At 41.1% G+C, this 16,272-nt stretch overlaps 1 protein-coding gene and 1 long non-coding RNA gene across 3 annotated transcripts in view; both read right to left on the reverse strand.

Annotated features, from left to right (window-relative positions):
- Positions 1 to 16,272, reverse strand: part of LOC311232096 (uncharacterized protein) — a 123,234-nt gene that overhangs the window by 34,669 nt on the left and 72,293 nt on the right. The gene's annotated exons all lie outside the window — the stretch shown is intronic.
- Positions 1 to 16,272, reverse strand: part of LOC311231506 — a 38,581-nt gene that overhangs the window by 19,745 nt on the left and 2,564 nt on the right. For both annotated transcript variants that reach the window (XR_014619878.1, XR_014619879.1), the window contains one exon: positions 1,141 to 1,278. This is a non-coding gene — a long non-coding RNA (uncharacterized lncRNA). The remainder of the gene's footprint in view (positions 1 to 1,140; positions 1,279 to 16,272) is intronic.

Raw genomic sequence — 16,272 nt, forward strand, 5'->3', positions numbered from 1 at the left:
CATGTTTACCAGGTTAATAACCTACCTGTTTACCAGGTTAAAAACCTACATGTTTACCAGGTTAATAACCTACCTGTTTACCAGGTTATAAACCTACCTGTTTACCAGGTTAAAAACCTACCTGTTTACCAGGTTAATAACCTACCTGTTTACCAGGTTATAAACCTGCCTCTTTACCAGGTTATAAACCTACCCGTTTACCAGGTTAATAACCTACATGTTTACCAGGTTAATAACCTACCTGTTTACCAGGTTAATAATCTACATGTTTACCAGGTTATAAACCTGCCTCTTTATCAGGCTATAAACCTACCTGTTTACCAGGTTAATAATCTACCTGTTTACCAGGTTATAAACCTACCTGTTTACCAGGTTATAAACCTACATGTTTACCAGGTTAATAACCTACCTGTTTACCAGGTTAAAAACCTACCTGTTTACCAGGTTAATAACCTACCTGTTTACCAGGTTATAAACCTGCCTCTTTACCAGGTTATAAACCTACCCGTTTACCAGGTTAATAACCTACATGTTTACCAGGTTAATAACCTACCTGTTTACCAGGTTAAAAACCTACCTATTTACCAGGTTAATAACCTACCTGTTTACCAGGTTAATAATCTACATGTTTACCAGGTTATAAACCTGCCTCTTTACCAGGTTATAAACCTACCTGTTTACCAGGTTAATAATCTACCTGTTTACCAGCTTATAAACCTACCCGTTTACCAGGTTATAAACCTACATGTTTACCAGGTTAATAACCTATCTGTTTACCAGGTTATAAACCTACCTGTTTACCAGGTTATAAACCTACCTGTTTACCAGGTTAATAACCTACCTGTTTACCAGGTTATAAACCTACCTGTTTGCCAGGCCTTTTAGCTCTTAAACTGGACTTTTTTAGCCTGGATAGTCTGATCTCACACCTACTCGGTTTCATGTTGTATATTTACTTGTAAACGTACTTGTTTAATCGTATTTGTCGTATATGTATTGCTTTCTTTTTTACCATGTTTTACTGTGTTTTATTTATAGTGCCATCACTTTGTTTAAAATGTGCTTTAGGAATTAAAAAGGTACTTACTATGGAACTCTAGGATATCAACAGATTATCTTGAGATGAAAGAACGTTCTCACCCTTCTGCTGACTCATCCGTGTTTTCTTTAGTAGGAGGACCTTCCATGTTATCATCCCTCTCTTCTGTCCTCCTCTCCTCCACCTTGTCCTCAGCTTCTTCTTCCATCAGGCGTTTGACTTCAGTGTCTGTCGTCTTTCTGTACAAATATATAAAGAAAATTTAAATAAAAAAAAGGTTTATTCAAAGCTTATAGCACAAGTGATACAATATGGGGGGGGGTATGGATATAAAATGTATATCACGGTATATTTAGATTGTTGGATGGTAACTGTTTATATCACTGTATATTTATTTGTTATTGACCATTGTTAGGATGTGGCCAAGCGGTGGAACAATAGAGTCTGAGGAAGGTCATCATCACCCGGTGGTTTGTTTTTATTTTCTCCTTTTGTTCACCAGTGGAAAAACAGGCTGCAGCCAAACTAATTACAATAACATAGCATTTACATATAAAGAAATTCCATTTGAAAATAAGAGCAAAAATACAAAACTATTCAACTTTACATACAAACTAAATATCACACAACAACTAGGCCCTTGGCTATGAGAACTAGTTCCAGCAAGGCTGTGTCTCTCTTCCAAGCCTGCTTCTACTTCTCCTTCTACTTTCTCTTCCCCCTGAGAGGAGCTTCTATCCCAGGCTTTATCCTGGAAGCTCCTCCTACAGAGACAAACCAAAATTACAATCAATCAATTAAGCAATACTAGGGGTGTAATGGTTCACAAAAACCACTGTTCGGTACGTTTTACAGTCACGGTTCGGTACGGGTTTTCGGTACAGTGGGGGGAAAGTTTGGCTTTCCATGTTCCACTCACGGGTGATGTAGTGTGCCGTAACTAATTGTACTTGTAGGGCTGTTAACAAATATTCTATATTGAAATTAATAATAGACTTGTAAAAAATATATATATAATAATAATTATATTAGATTGTGAAGAAAACAGCCCCCAGTGGGCAGTCGTTAGTGGTTAACATACCGTTGTATTTGTTCGGTACACTACACAACCGTTCGGTACGGTACGGTACACACTGAAACGGATTCGGTATGGATTAGGGGTGGGAATCACCAGAGGCCTCACGATACGATAGTATTGCGATACTAACTATATTGCGATATGGTGAGTATTGCGATATTAATATTGCGACATATTGTAGGGATGCTCGATATTGGCTTTTTTACCGATACCGAACCGATATACCGATATTGTCCAACTCTTAATTTCCGATACCGATATCAACCGATACCGATATATGCAGGGTTCCCCCCCCCCCCCCCAAAAACTGAATAATTTCAGGTAATTAACATTACATTAACATTATATTATGCATACTTTTGACAATAAATAAAATCAGAATTTGTTCTTACTTGCTTGCCTGGGTAAATAAAGGTTATAGAAATGTTTTTAAAAAAAGTTTGAAAACCGATACCGATATTTTCCGATATCACATTTTAATGCCAATATCGGTAGGCCGATAATATCGGACATCCCTAATATATTGAGATGTATTACCTTTTTTCAACTGCAAAGTAAAACTTTGTCAACATGTTTTATCTAATCAAATAAAGTTCAGTCTGTTCATCTCACTTCAATCATTTTTATTGCAGAACATGGTATTTTCTCAAGCAGACAGATGTAAACACTAATCTGTGTGGCATGTACCTGACAAACTGAACTGTTTGTATTACAGTCATATTCCAATCTGAATGCAACTTCCTTATACAAAAAAGAAAAAAACGAATTTTTTTATAAATAATTAAATATCAATACTTGGCGTCCCTGTATCGATACAGTATCGCCACGCAAAGTATCGCGATACTACTACGTATCGATTTTTTTCCCCACCCCTAGTACGGATACGAGTACCTTTACACCCCTAAGCAATACAGACATTATTTTACACCTTAAATAATTCTGTACAACATGGATACATCACTCCATACTGACCTACCATCACAAAACACTAAAGGTGTTTAGGGCACTTCATAAGTCTATTCCCTTCTCATTATGAAAACCCCCCTCTGTACCACACTTGGTACCTTCCGGATCCCCCCTCCAGAAAAGGCTTTGGCCTCTCCCAGTTCTGGTTGGGCAGCCAGAGATTCTACAATGAACCAAGTGTGAGCACAGAGACAAAACAGGGTATTTGCTAAACAATTTAAATAAACATAACATGTTATTATTCAACAGAATGTGTTTGTCTGCTGTGCATGGGGTTTACCAGCATACCAGCATGTAAGATACAAACAATGCCAAAAGCCTAAGCTAAATGTTTGGCTAGCATGAAATGCCAGGGCAACCATTACAACTCAGAGAACACAATCCACAATTCTTTGCCAGCAAGATGTTATTATACATAGAGTGGTGTGTGAATGACGCATCCTACTTATGCCCCATGACAACCTTATTTATTATAACATATAATATAACAGATAGGGCATACAGACCCTCATCTGCACCTTTGATTACACTGTTTACTTGCTCATATTCTCATATTCAGAGTTAATTATACCGTTTATTACACTGCTTATTTTTAGTTGTACTATAATTCTATTGCCTACATTCTATTGCCTACATGTATTTACTACATTCTATTACCCTGCCCATGCCTGTACACCCCCCCCCCCCGGGGCTTAACTATGAGATTTAGATTTAGATAAAAATGTATCGTCAGTACAGTACAACAAAAAGACGTTTGGCATCCAACCAGAGTGCAAAAATAACAGTAAAGTGCAATAGTAATATACAATGTACAGGTGATTAAACTGAGTCTATATTATATAAATTTGTACTGAGTAATAGTGCCAATTAGATGCATGTACAGTTATAGTATTTTTGTATTCAGAGGAAAGAGACATTCACATCAGCATTTCATATTAATTCCCATGCACAGTGGCATAAAAAGTGTCTTTTCAGTATATAGATTGTCCGTCAGTATATAGTCATATACTGTGTAGCCTGCCTGCTTGCAGTTGTGATAGTCTAAAAGAGTTATAGTATTAATATGTACAGTGATGCAGGTATAGATGACATCATAGGGGCCATAATCAAACTAATTTACTCTCAACAACCGCTAAAGGAATGTGTACCGAATATTGAACTGTGCAAATACATCCTGCTGGACCACGAATACAGTTCAGGAATCCATTCCTGTGTCCTCCTGACCGTTACACCATTGTCTTTACTGCCAAAACCTAGATGCACTAGAGTCAGGTCAGCAATAGGCGGCCCGCAGGCCGAAATTGGCCCGCCAGCAATAATATCTGGCCCCTCAGATTATTTTCAAAAGAATTAAATAAAAAATTATTCTGGCCAACTAGGCTAGATGTTAGCTATAATGTCCAAATAGAGAAACTACCACAACCTAAAGAATGCTTATTATACTTTGTTTTATCCGTGTTGAGAGTGAATAACAGGTAGGCAGCGAGGTGCAATGTAGCGCTTGCTCAACATGAAAAAAGTCGGTGGACAGTGCCTGGTGCTGAAATAACAAACAAGCAGTGTGGTGTGAAATTAAACCAGTTCAGTAAGTCATTCAAACTTTATCTTTACTTATATATGACTGATGGCACCACACATGTGAACAGTATAACAATGCAATTAAACTGAAGTCAAATCAGAGCAAAAAAAGCTGAATCTGCTTCAAGAAGATGCGCTACATTAGGTATATAAGGAATTACAACTAGACATTTATTAACTAAATAAAAAATACAATTAGGCTTTTAACCCTCTAAAACCAGACTGATGAGGACTAAGCACTATGTAACGATGCATCGATTAATCGAAATGCATCGATTCTAATGTGTTCGATTCGATGCATCGATTTGAATATGTTAGAATCGATTATAATCTAAATTAATCAAAATTAAAAAATTATTTTTTTTAATGGTTTTTTGTGTGTATTGTTTTTATTGACCTATAGTCCATTCATGCTGAGTGAATCAGTTCCCCCAGCCACATTTGTGTATTCAAAATGTTTTGGGGAATTAACTGATAGAAAATGTATCGAATCGAATCGTGATCAAATGAAGAGATTTCATGATGCATTGAATCGTTGCCTGAAGAATCGTAATCGAATCGAATCGTTGTGAGGTGGAATCGTTACACCCCTACTCAGGGACGTGCACAGGACTTTAGAGGGGCAGGTGCTCAAAGGCTGAAAAGGGCACTACACTTGTGTGTATATATTATCTGAGCGCGCAAGCACGATTTTTAAGGGCCCTTTTCGGGTGGGGGGCCCCCTTTTTATGCTTTTTGGGGGGTTTTGGTGATCAAATAGTGCTGTATATTCTGTATTGTTTAATATAAATGCATTTTTTATTCCAATCCCGATTTGTATTTGAGATTCCCAAATCCCATCGGACTTGACTTCTTCGTGTCCCTCAATGAGTGTAATACCAGCATTCAACTGTATGCGCCACAGCGGTTTCTATCATCATCATCATCACCACCCACGCTATGCATAAAATATATAGATCCACGGAGAGGCACGCTGAGGAGGCCGTGCAAACTGCAATGGAATATGGGGCATCTCTCCCTCTTTACCTAATATTTTGATTCTATCCTGACATTTTTCAGTTGGAAGGGCAGTCTATATGCGTAACGATAAAAAAAATAAAAAATAAAAAATAAATAAAAAGGGGCACTTTTTTGATGAGGCTCAAAAAGGCAGGTGCTCAAGCACCCCTTGGCCTCTATGTGTGCACGTGCCTGCCCCTACTAAGCACTGAGTTAATTGAAAGAAAATGTTTGAACTGATTGTTTACTAGTGACTCAATACTTTTGCCAAAAAGGGCAGAGATGGGTCTATACTAAATTAACTCTCTCACCGCCCTTATGTAGTGGGAGTACGCTAGCCGATTTCCACTCAAGGAGGAAGCTTACCAGAGGCAACAGAGATATTAAATATGCAAGTCAACTGCTCAGTAATAACTAGAGCAGCCAGTTTGATCAAGTAAGCCTCCAGGCCAGTGGTCACCATTCACCAACCCGTCGATCGCGATCGACTGGTCGATCTTTGAGACCTTCCCTGTAGATATTTCCCGGAAAAAAAATAAAAAAAAAATAAAATCTTTCCCTGAGAGTCCACATTACAGTTCTACTTTTGTTTTGATGTGAAAAGTGATGCTGCATAAGATTACTGCACTTAGCACTGACTGAGAAAGTACATATTACAGTTCTACTTTGACAAACATATTTACAATTAGCATGTTCTAATGTTAATAATATGAGTCCACATTACAGTTCTACTTTTGTTTTGATGTGAAAAGTGATGCTGCATAAGAGGACTGCACTTAGCACTGACTGAGAAAGTACATATTACAGTTCTACTTTATAAAATGCTAATTGTAAATATGTTTGGCAATGTTAATAGGAGAAGGTCCACATTACAGTTCTACTTTTGTTTTGATGTGAAAAGTGATGCTGCATAAGATGACTGCACTTAGCACTGACTGAAAAAGTACATATTACAGTTCTACTTTGACGTTTTAATGTTGGACCAAAGCATTGCATGTAATTAGAATACAGGCAAATAAAAGTAATTTAGTTTAAAGTACAATCTTGGCTGACTTTTTCTCTCAACGCTTCAATAGGTAGATCTTGCCTCCACCAAAAAAAAAGTGATCTTGGGCTTAAAAAGGTTGGTGACCACTGCTCCAGGCCATCTTCACCAGTTGTCTAATGCTACTACTGCGTGATAAACCTCATCAAGTGTAAATGGGATGAGAGAAAAATTTCAATGAGGAGACATTTGACCCCGACTATCAGTTGCAGCAGCTGAAAGAGACCCAGTTATATGTCTGCCAAAAAGAAGTCCTGTCTCAGCAAAATGCTGGTTAAATAACTGACAGATGGCATTCTTATCAGAGATCTCATGGTTGTTGAATTAAATATGGGTGGGAGGGGAATTGGAAGATTTGTTTTTGTTTACATTTACTGCATTCCAAAATGTTGCAGGATTAGAATATGCATTTGTAACTAGAATAAGGTAATAGTCTGTTTTTGATTTTCTTACAGCATTTGTACACTTGTTCCTAATCTGACGAAAGGATTCAAGAGGTTTATTTATCACATAAATACACACAAGACATATAGTGAGATGAAAGGCAAGCCAGTGTTGAGTCACCAGAGCGCCGAGCACAAGACCCTGATGTAAACAAGACAAACGTCTTTCTCAGGTCTGCATCCCCTTAACAATTGTGTGTATTGAGCCGTACTGTATTGTACCCATTCTGCAATCTGTTAAATAAAGTTTCATTCATTCATTCACTCCTATCCCTAAACACTGGAGAGAACCCAGGGCTGAACCATGGTGTGACTCTGTCCTTAATGCGAACCCTCTTGAATGGAGCGTGTCTATTTACTACAGCATTAAATTAGTCTATACGTGAGTACAAGGCCACCTGAACCTCAGGCTCAGACATGACATTTATGTCACCCATAAACCTCTCTGTATCAAAGTTTTAAAAATTCCTCTTTGACACCACTTGAGACCCTGACTTCCTTACACCTAGCTCAAAAACACCACTAGAAGGATATTTATCAACCTTAGTGAAAATAAGGTATATCAGAGTGGACTTAGTGATCTTTGAGGTTTGGCCTAGTTGGTGCTACTATCAATTGGCTTAAGTTTAGGCCACACATTAAATCTTTCAGCTGCAAAGAAACATCACTCAGCCAATTCAAATGTAGGTCGCCCATTACAAGCAACTCATCAACAGAGTATTCAGAAAGCATGTTCACTAAAGCAGCTTAGTATCTGGATGTGCTGATGGAGGACGGTACACTTCTACCACAGTCATAGAATCAAGACCACGTTGAACCGTTAAAGCAAGAAACTCAAAGCACTTTGGGAGAGAGACAGCATTTAAAATCGTCACTGGAAGACTAGACATGACATCAATTCCTACTCCCCCACCCTTGCCTATACGGTCCATTATAATTACAAAGAGCCCTCTTCAGGATGAATTGCCCACCGGCACTTTGGCGACCACTAGTGGCTTGGGTGTGCATATTTTGTAATACAATATATATATCGAATTAATTGTTGCCTGTCGATAGCCCTTTCAGGTGACAAAATCTATTTCACACTTTTAACTATTAACAGTTGTGGTTAAGATAGAAAGTGCGGGTTAGTTTATGGTAAGAGGTTAGCGTTAGTTTATGGTAACAGTGTGGTTAAGGTTACTGTAGGCGCCGTAATGGAGGTCTCAGTATTATCTTTTGTGTTGTATTATTAGGTGTACTGTCACTTTAGGTGGTGGGCGTTCTCACGGGGGTGTGTGTGTGTGTGCGCTAATGGGAGTGTTCTTATGGAATTTCATTCCTTTTCACGGGTTGACAGTTTACGGAAAGGCTGTCTGGGCTCGTTGACGAGAGAGACGGACGGTTTGGTAGCCGACGCTCGTGAGCGACGTAAACTTTCGGTGGGGAAATTGAAATCAACTAGTTTGAACGAGGGGAGCTCGTGCAGTGGTTGAATGTTTGGAAAGTATGGCATGTTCATGTGGGAGGATGGATTTGACGAGGTGCGCCAAGTGGCGGCGTCTGCCTCCGTCGGAACTGTGCATTGAAGACAGGTTGGGGAGTAGTGGGCGGTGGTGGAAGGCGAGTTTTGATTGATTGATTGATTGAAAACTTTATTAACAGATTGCAGAATGGGTACAATACAGTACGGCTCAATACACACAATTGTTAAGGGGATGCAGACCAGAGAAAGACTTTAGTCTTGTTTACATCAGGGTCCCCCATTTTCAATTCATCAGGACATATATGACATACATGACATACAGATAGACAGTACTGCTACATCTATACATTTATGACATACCAGATTTGCAAATACGGTACTGTTTGTGATACAAAAAGAGTCCAGAAAAGGGAGTATATACATTTGACGTAAAAACTGTACATTGGAGGGGGGGGGGGGGGGGGGGCTGTACATTGGAGGAGGTTGTGTGTGTGGGGGGGGGGGGGTTGGGTAGGGAGGGGTTGGGGGGAGAAACACTGTACAACTGTACAAGCAAAACTGTACATTGGGATATTGGCAACCATACTAGGTAATTTACATTGGATGGGGGGGGGGGTGGAAACACTGTACAAACAAGCAAAACTGTACATTGGAATATTGACAACCATACTAGTAGTACTAGTACAGTCTTGTAGACCAGGCCCATTGCAAGTTGCTGTACTCTTGTCGTCTACTCTAAGCCATCCTAGTTTGTCAAAGTGGGCAGGGGTGAGGTGGGTTCTAGGAGTAAGATCAAGCAGTAGTCTGACCAATTTGTTTTGAGATGTTTGTAATTTTGTTTTTAGCGCCTTTGAGGTGCTTTGGTACCATGAGGTGCAAGCATAGTCGTAGTACCCTTGAATGAGTGCTCCTGCCAGAGTCTTCAGGGTATTCTTGTTTACCAGAGAGGAGATCCGGTACAAGAATCGAGTTTGTTGGTTGACTTTTTTTTTATTACATTGGATGCCATTTTGTCACAGGAAAGATTTGCCTCTAGGATGGAACCCAGGTAGGTAATTTCTTCTTTCCTTGTGACAATATTGTCACCCACTGTAACTGAGAAGCCGTCGGTCTTGCTGAGTTTGTTATTTGAACCGAAGAGAATGGACTCTGTTTTGCCCATGTGTAATGATAGTTTGTTATCAGCGAGCCATATGCAGATTTTGCCTAGTTCTGAGCTGAGGGTTTTTTCAACCTGTAACTTGTTCTTGTCAGAGACCAGCAGGGCTGAGTCGTCCGCAAACAGGACCAAGTTGCAGTCACAAGCTGACGACATGTCATTTGCATAAATTAGGAATAGTAGCGGTCCTAGTATGCTTCCTTGTGGAACACCACAGCTCACTGTGAGGGGGGGGATAGGGTACCGTTTACCTCCACCCTCTGTTCTCTCCCCTCCAGGTAGGATTGCATCCAGCTCACTGATAGACTATCAAAACCAATTGCTTTTAGCTTGTCAAACAGAATGGTGTGATTGACAGTGTCGAAGGCCTTTTGTAGGTCCAGCATGACCATGCCGCAGTATTTGCCCGCGTCCACCTCGTGTTTGATGTGGTCGTTTAAATAGAGAAGGCATGTGTCAGTGGAGTGGGATGTTCTGAAGCCAGATTGGAATTCGTAGATTAGATTTTTTTTCGCGAGGTACTTTTCGACCTGTTTGTATAAAAAAAATTCCATGACTTTCGAGATGGAGGTAAGGATAGAAACAGGGGGTAGTTGCCAGGGTCTAATTTACTGCCCTTTTTGTGCAGGGGTGTTACTCTCGCAATTTTGAAGTCCTTGGGGACGTGTCCCTGTTTTATGGAGAGGTTTATTATGTGTGTGATGGCGGTGCTGAGTCTCTGAGGAATTTGGAGGGGATGTTGTCATGGCCAGTGGCCTTGTTCGGTTGGAGGGCGCTCAGTTTTTTGAGTACCTCATCTGTTCCAGTTTGAAGTCATCTTTGTGGACCCCTAGGTTCTTGTAGTATGCTACTATGTGTTCAACCCCATAATGCCCTGAGTGGGAGGGTAGTTTGTTTACCAGTGTTGTGGCTATGTTTGTGAAGAAGATGTTTAAGTAATTGGCTACATCCAGCTCGTCTGTGATGAGCGTGTTGTCCGTCTTTATGTTTATGTTTGAGAATCTGGTTTTAAGTTTTTTACTGCAGCCTAGACAGTGTGCGAACCATAGCATGGTCTTTGGGTGAGCCAGATAATTCTTTTTTGCGGGGGGGGGGGGGGGGGGGGGGGGGGTGCGCGGCGCGCGGACTGTTGGAGTATACTGTGATCGCAGCCTGTAGGCCTTGTGTATGTATGTGACAAATAAACCTCTTGAATCCTGTCATATATTCAATCAGTTTCAGTAACTACAGAACACATAATACTAGACAACTCACTTGTTGAGGTCCGGCCGTCTGGACGGGCTGGGCTTCCACGGCACGGTCACCGGGCGTTGTAATACTAATAATAGTCCCCACCGGAGCAGCACCAAGCAGGTGTAATTGTAACGGCGTCGCCTGTATGATCCCGCGGCCCGCCTCCTGCTGCTCTGTCAGCTTCACTGTCTTCGTGAAACCAAAATTGGTTAGGCTTACTTGTTTTCGTTTAGACATTATGCATTCCTGAGTGACCTTATTTACTGGCTGTCAAAACGATCACTGTGTCAACAAGTCACTCACAGCCACAGGTTACAAAGTGGGTCAAGTTTGATTTGTACCGTGCGTGCGTGCAGGCTGCAGCGCCGCCGCGCTCCGAATGGTAATTGCAAGAATAGCATGCATGTTGCCATATTACGTGTGAATTAGTGCGCAAATCATTAATCATACATCCAAAATAGCATACGTTTATTATTATACACGGTGATGATACAGAAAATTACAGAAAAATTAGAAATGCATGGCAAAAGTAGCATTTATTTTCAGTAATTTAGAGACCCCCAGGGGAGCTTTAGAGACCCCCAGGGGAGCTGATGTCTGATCTAGGGGAGCTATAGCGGACCGAGCTCCCCCCGTGGATCGCACCCTGAGCCTAGTTGATTATTGAGTAATTTCCAAAGTTCACGTGGTTTGTTTTTGTTTCTCAGTTTAGTCATTGATAGAATATTTTTTTTGCTGTTTTGATCATGGAGTTTACGTCATTTCTTAGTCTGTTTCTTTCCAGTTTGAGTTCAGTCGCGTGGGCTTGGAGTTCACTGCTCTTGCTTTTGGTAAGCTTTGACTGACTTTTACGAAACTCAGAGAATTTTTTGTCTCTGGTTTTCATAGCGGTCAGTATTTCAGTGTGCATCCACGGCTCAGCGATTTTTTACCCTGGTGGTTCTTAGGGGGGCCATGTTGTTTAGTATTGTTGAAAATTTGGTTTTGAAACCAAGCCATGTTTCTTCAACCAGTGTACCATTGAGTTAATCTGACCAGTCCAGGCTCTCCAGTTCAAGGTTAAAGGCCTCGCTAGAGTAGGTTTTGAGGTCTTTAGATGTGACAGTTTTGTGACAGCCAGCCTTTTGTTTTAGCTTTTTGCGGGTACAGAATATCATATAATGATCACTTAACCCGCACGCTATAACCCCTTTATTGGAGATCTTAGACTTGTCCGAGGTCAGGATGAGGTCAATGGTAGTCTGAGTTGACTCTCATACACGTGTGGGTTGGGTGATTAGCTGGCTGAGGCCGTGCAGATCACAAAACCTATTGAAGGATTTGAAGACGTGCATCTTTTTGTTGCATATCCGTGTTCCAATCCCCAATAAGAATCTTTTCTGCATCCTCAGCCCCAGCCAAGCACACATCATAAAAGCCATTTTGGTCTGGCGGTCTCTAAATTGTGCAGAGTAATATGTCTGTCAATTCTAATGGCATGAGCTCTTACTTCCGAAAAGGACAAAGGAATGTTCAAACACTCAGTGCTGAAGCACAAACCTTTTTACCTGCTACAAACACAGCTCAGAATCTACAACCACAACCCGAATTGTCAAGACACGCAGGGGTCAAGGGTCAAAGGTCATTACAGAGCACTCAAGCACAGCCATGGATTCAGCACCAAAGCATTCACCCTGCACCACAACAATCAATCAGCAACAGTAACATAATCACTGTTTGAGAAACAAAATGAATAACAGCTTTGCTAGTTCAACAACAGTCTCTTTCATTCTTGCCTAAAAGAGACATTCAAGTTTTCGATGGCGACCCTTTACATTATTACACCTTCATAAGGTCATTCGAGCACAGCATTGAACAGAAGACTGACAACCCTATGGACTGCTTGTACTTCCTTGAACAGTTCACTAGGGGGCAGCCTCGTGAGCTTGTCAAAAGCTGTCAGCATATGGCTCATGACCGAGGGTATTAGTCCATGGGCCAGAGGCCAAAATTTCACTTGTCGGTGCCACTCAGGGTGAATAAACGTACATATAATTTTTTCAAAGATCTATGTCTGTAGATGATATTTTTGTATGATAGCCCTTCCAGAGTGGTAGTTTAATCATAATTATCAAGTCATGAAGTATACCTACCCCCTCAGGAAATTGCATTTCAGATGCTGGTGCATATCCTGCTTTAGACTCACGTAGACAGGGCCGGACTGGGGAAATAATTCATACCGGGAGATATAGCGCGAAATATAGCCCCAGTCAGGCCACTTTTTAAGCGGGGGGGTCTGGGGGTCCCCCACCAGGAAATTTTTTGTTACAAAGACTTAATTTCCTGCATTCTGGTGAATTTTAGTGCATGTGAATCACAAACTAATGAGCCAACAATTGCTTAGTACAATGTACTGTTATGGACCTCAAATAAAACTGTTGTGGCACTAGCAATGCTACTCTCTCCACCTTCAAAAAGAAAAAAGCAAGAGCACAACATATTTTTCTATTTACTATTATAATACAGTTAACCACTCTCTCCTGTAAGGGCCTTCTCCTGTAAGGGCCTTTCTTTTTCTTTGTTTTATCCCTCTCTCCTCCACCCTCTCTCTTTCTTCCACTGTCCATCTTGACATCAACGTTAATTGACTTTCGCTCTACCGTATCTCTCCCGAGTCCCTCACTACCTGGCTCATTGCCTGGCTGTTATTCTGCATCTGAGTGCCGTCTGCCATTCCATTCGCCGCCTCCGCTGTCAATCAGTTGTATCGCCTGGTCCCGCCTCCACCAATCACAAGCGGCAGCACGGCTCCATTGTGTGTGTGTGATCCGCCGGCCCGTGAGAGAGAGAGTCAGATAGTTCTCCAACTCTGTGGCAGACAGTGAAATCCTGGTTGTTCCCCACCCATCTAGGTTATCTAACTATCGCGCTGCGCCGCCGCCACAACTAGAAACAATCGCCTGGCAAAAAAAAAAATAATAATAATAAATTTTTTTTTTTTTTTTTTATATAATTTTTTTTTTAATCCGTGCAGGCCAGGCCACCGGGAAAACTCCCGGTGCTCCCGATGGCCAGTCCGGGCCTGCACGTAGAGGACATCTGTCAATGTTTCACAATATTGGGTTTGGTATCATTCTAAAGGGGACTATGTACTCTTTCATTCAAGCTAAGATGTGAATCTTTCTGACCAATATAGAGGTCACTGGAGCTCTTTGAACAGTCAACAACACACATTTCTATATACTGCTGATCCTCATCTACCATGCCAGTATGACCAACCTTTATATACTGATGATCCTCATCTACCATGTCAGCATGACCAACCTCTCCAGATACCTGCACCACGGCACTGCAAGCTAATACATGTGTCCGAACTGGCTGAGTCTCTGGACTCGAGTACTGCAGCACTCTGCTGGGATACTATGACTTTTCTGGAGATGACTGTGCCAGCGCTTTCAAAGGAAAGAGACAGGTGAATCCGTTGAATAATCTGCAGAAGAACCCTAGATTCCAGAAGGCTTTTAGTCAGCTTGGCGCATTGTTGCTGGTAACAGATGAGCTCCAACAGGAGATGGAGTCCTTCACATGCATTATGGGTGGCCATGGTTGGATGAAGTCAGTTGATGCTGTGTGAGCCAAGATGCTGCAGAAAATGATGGGTGCTGATAAAGTCTTGGATGCAAACTCCAAAGTAGACATTGAACGCCTGCCTCCCCCCAAGGTCTGTCTCATCCCACATGTACAGCGAGCCAACTTCATAGTCGCCTGCTACAAAAGAGCAGAACAGCCAATACTCAAAGAGGCCCAAAGCCTATGATCAAAGTATGGACTGGGAAAAACAATGGATGAGGAGGTGTTAGAACCTGTCTGGATGGTTGGACCCATCCTCTGTCCTTCTCTTCAGGCACGTGCACACATAGAGGCCAAGGGGTGCTTGAGCACCTGCCTTTTTGAGCCTCATCAAAAAAGTGCCATTTTTGAAAAAAAGAAAAAAAAACTCTTTTTTATTTATTTTTTACCGTTACGCATATAGACTGCCCTTCCAACTGAAAAATGTCAGGATAGAATCAAAATATTAGGTAAAGAGAGAGAGATGCCCCATATTCCATTGCAGTTTGCACGGCCTCCTCACCGTGCCTCTCCGCGGACCTATATATTTTTATATTTTAGTGTGGGTGGTGATGATGATGATGATGAAAACCGCTGTGGCGCATACAGTTGAATACTGGTATTACACTCATTGAGGGACACGAAGAAGTCAAGTCCGATGGGATTTGGGAATCTCAAATACAAATCGGGATTGGAATAAAAAATGCATTTATATTAAACAATACAGAATATACAGCACTTCTTGGGGTCTGTAGGGTAAGCACTTATTCCCTCCCCCCGCCATGGAGATGTATGGGCCTTTTAAGTCAGTGATAAAAGTGTCTTTCAAGCATAAGTGAGCTCCTGCACTGATTATTATAGTTCAATATTCAATATTTTATCACCAAAACCCCCCAAAAAGCATAAAAAGGGGGCCCCCCGCCCGAAAAGGGCCCTTAAAAATCGGGCTTGCGCGCTACACGTGCTCGGTTAATATATACACACAAGTGTAGTGCCCTTTTACCGCCTTTGAGCACCTGCCCCTCTAAAGTCCTGTGCACGTCCCTGCTTCTCTTGTTGAGGTCCCTGCTTCTCTTGTTGAGGTACTGGCCCAGAAAGTGGAGTCAGAAGAGCAAGAAGCTCTTGATAAGGAGGCAGATTACGCAAAAAATAACATGGATGAGGAGGATGGAGAGTACGAGTGTGATGAGGCGGAGGAAGAGATAGACTTTGACAATAGTTTTAGTGATGATGATGATGATGATTAGTAGTTTAGGGTACAAAATACAAATAGAAAAAAGACTTGAATGTTGTGTCAACAAAGAAGATATCCAGTCCATGATATCCAGTGCATATGAAAACATAGTCTGAACCTTAACAATAAATAAATCACTGATCAAAATCGCATGGGAAAATGTGTTAATTTGTCTCTATATAATTGTTTATGCAAAACTATAATATTTAGGGCATACCAGCATGGAGACAATCTTTATTACAATATTATTTCCAATATTAACCTAAATCGATCTCGTCCAATGCACTACATTTCAGTAAAAAGGGGAAATAGAGATGTGATATAGGTTTTTTTCAGCGGTTTTTGCTTTTTCTGTCCTGAAATGTTATCAAGTTGTGTTTGAATCTTTAAAATAACAATTGTACTGAATTCCTTGGGTCAAACTTGTTTGGGAAAATTTTTTAAT

This window comes from Notolepis coatsorum (genome assembly GCF_963971535.1).
Source record: "Notolepis coatsorum genome assembly, chromosome: 7".
NCBI classification, from domain to species: Eukaryota; Metazoa; Chordata; class Actinopteri; order Aulopiformes; family Paralepididae; genus Notolepis; species Notolepis coatsorum.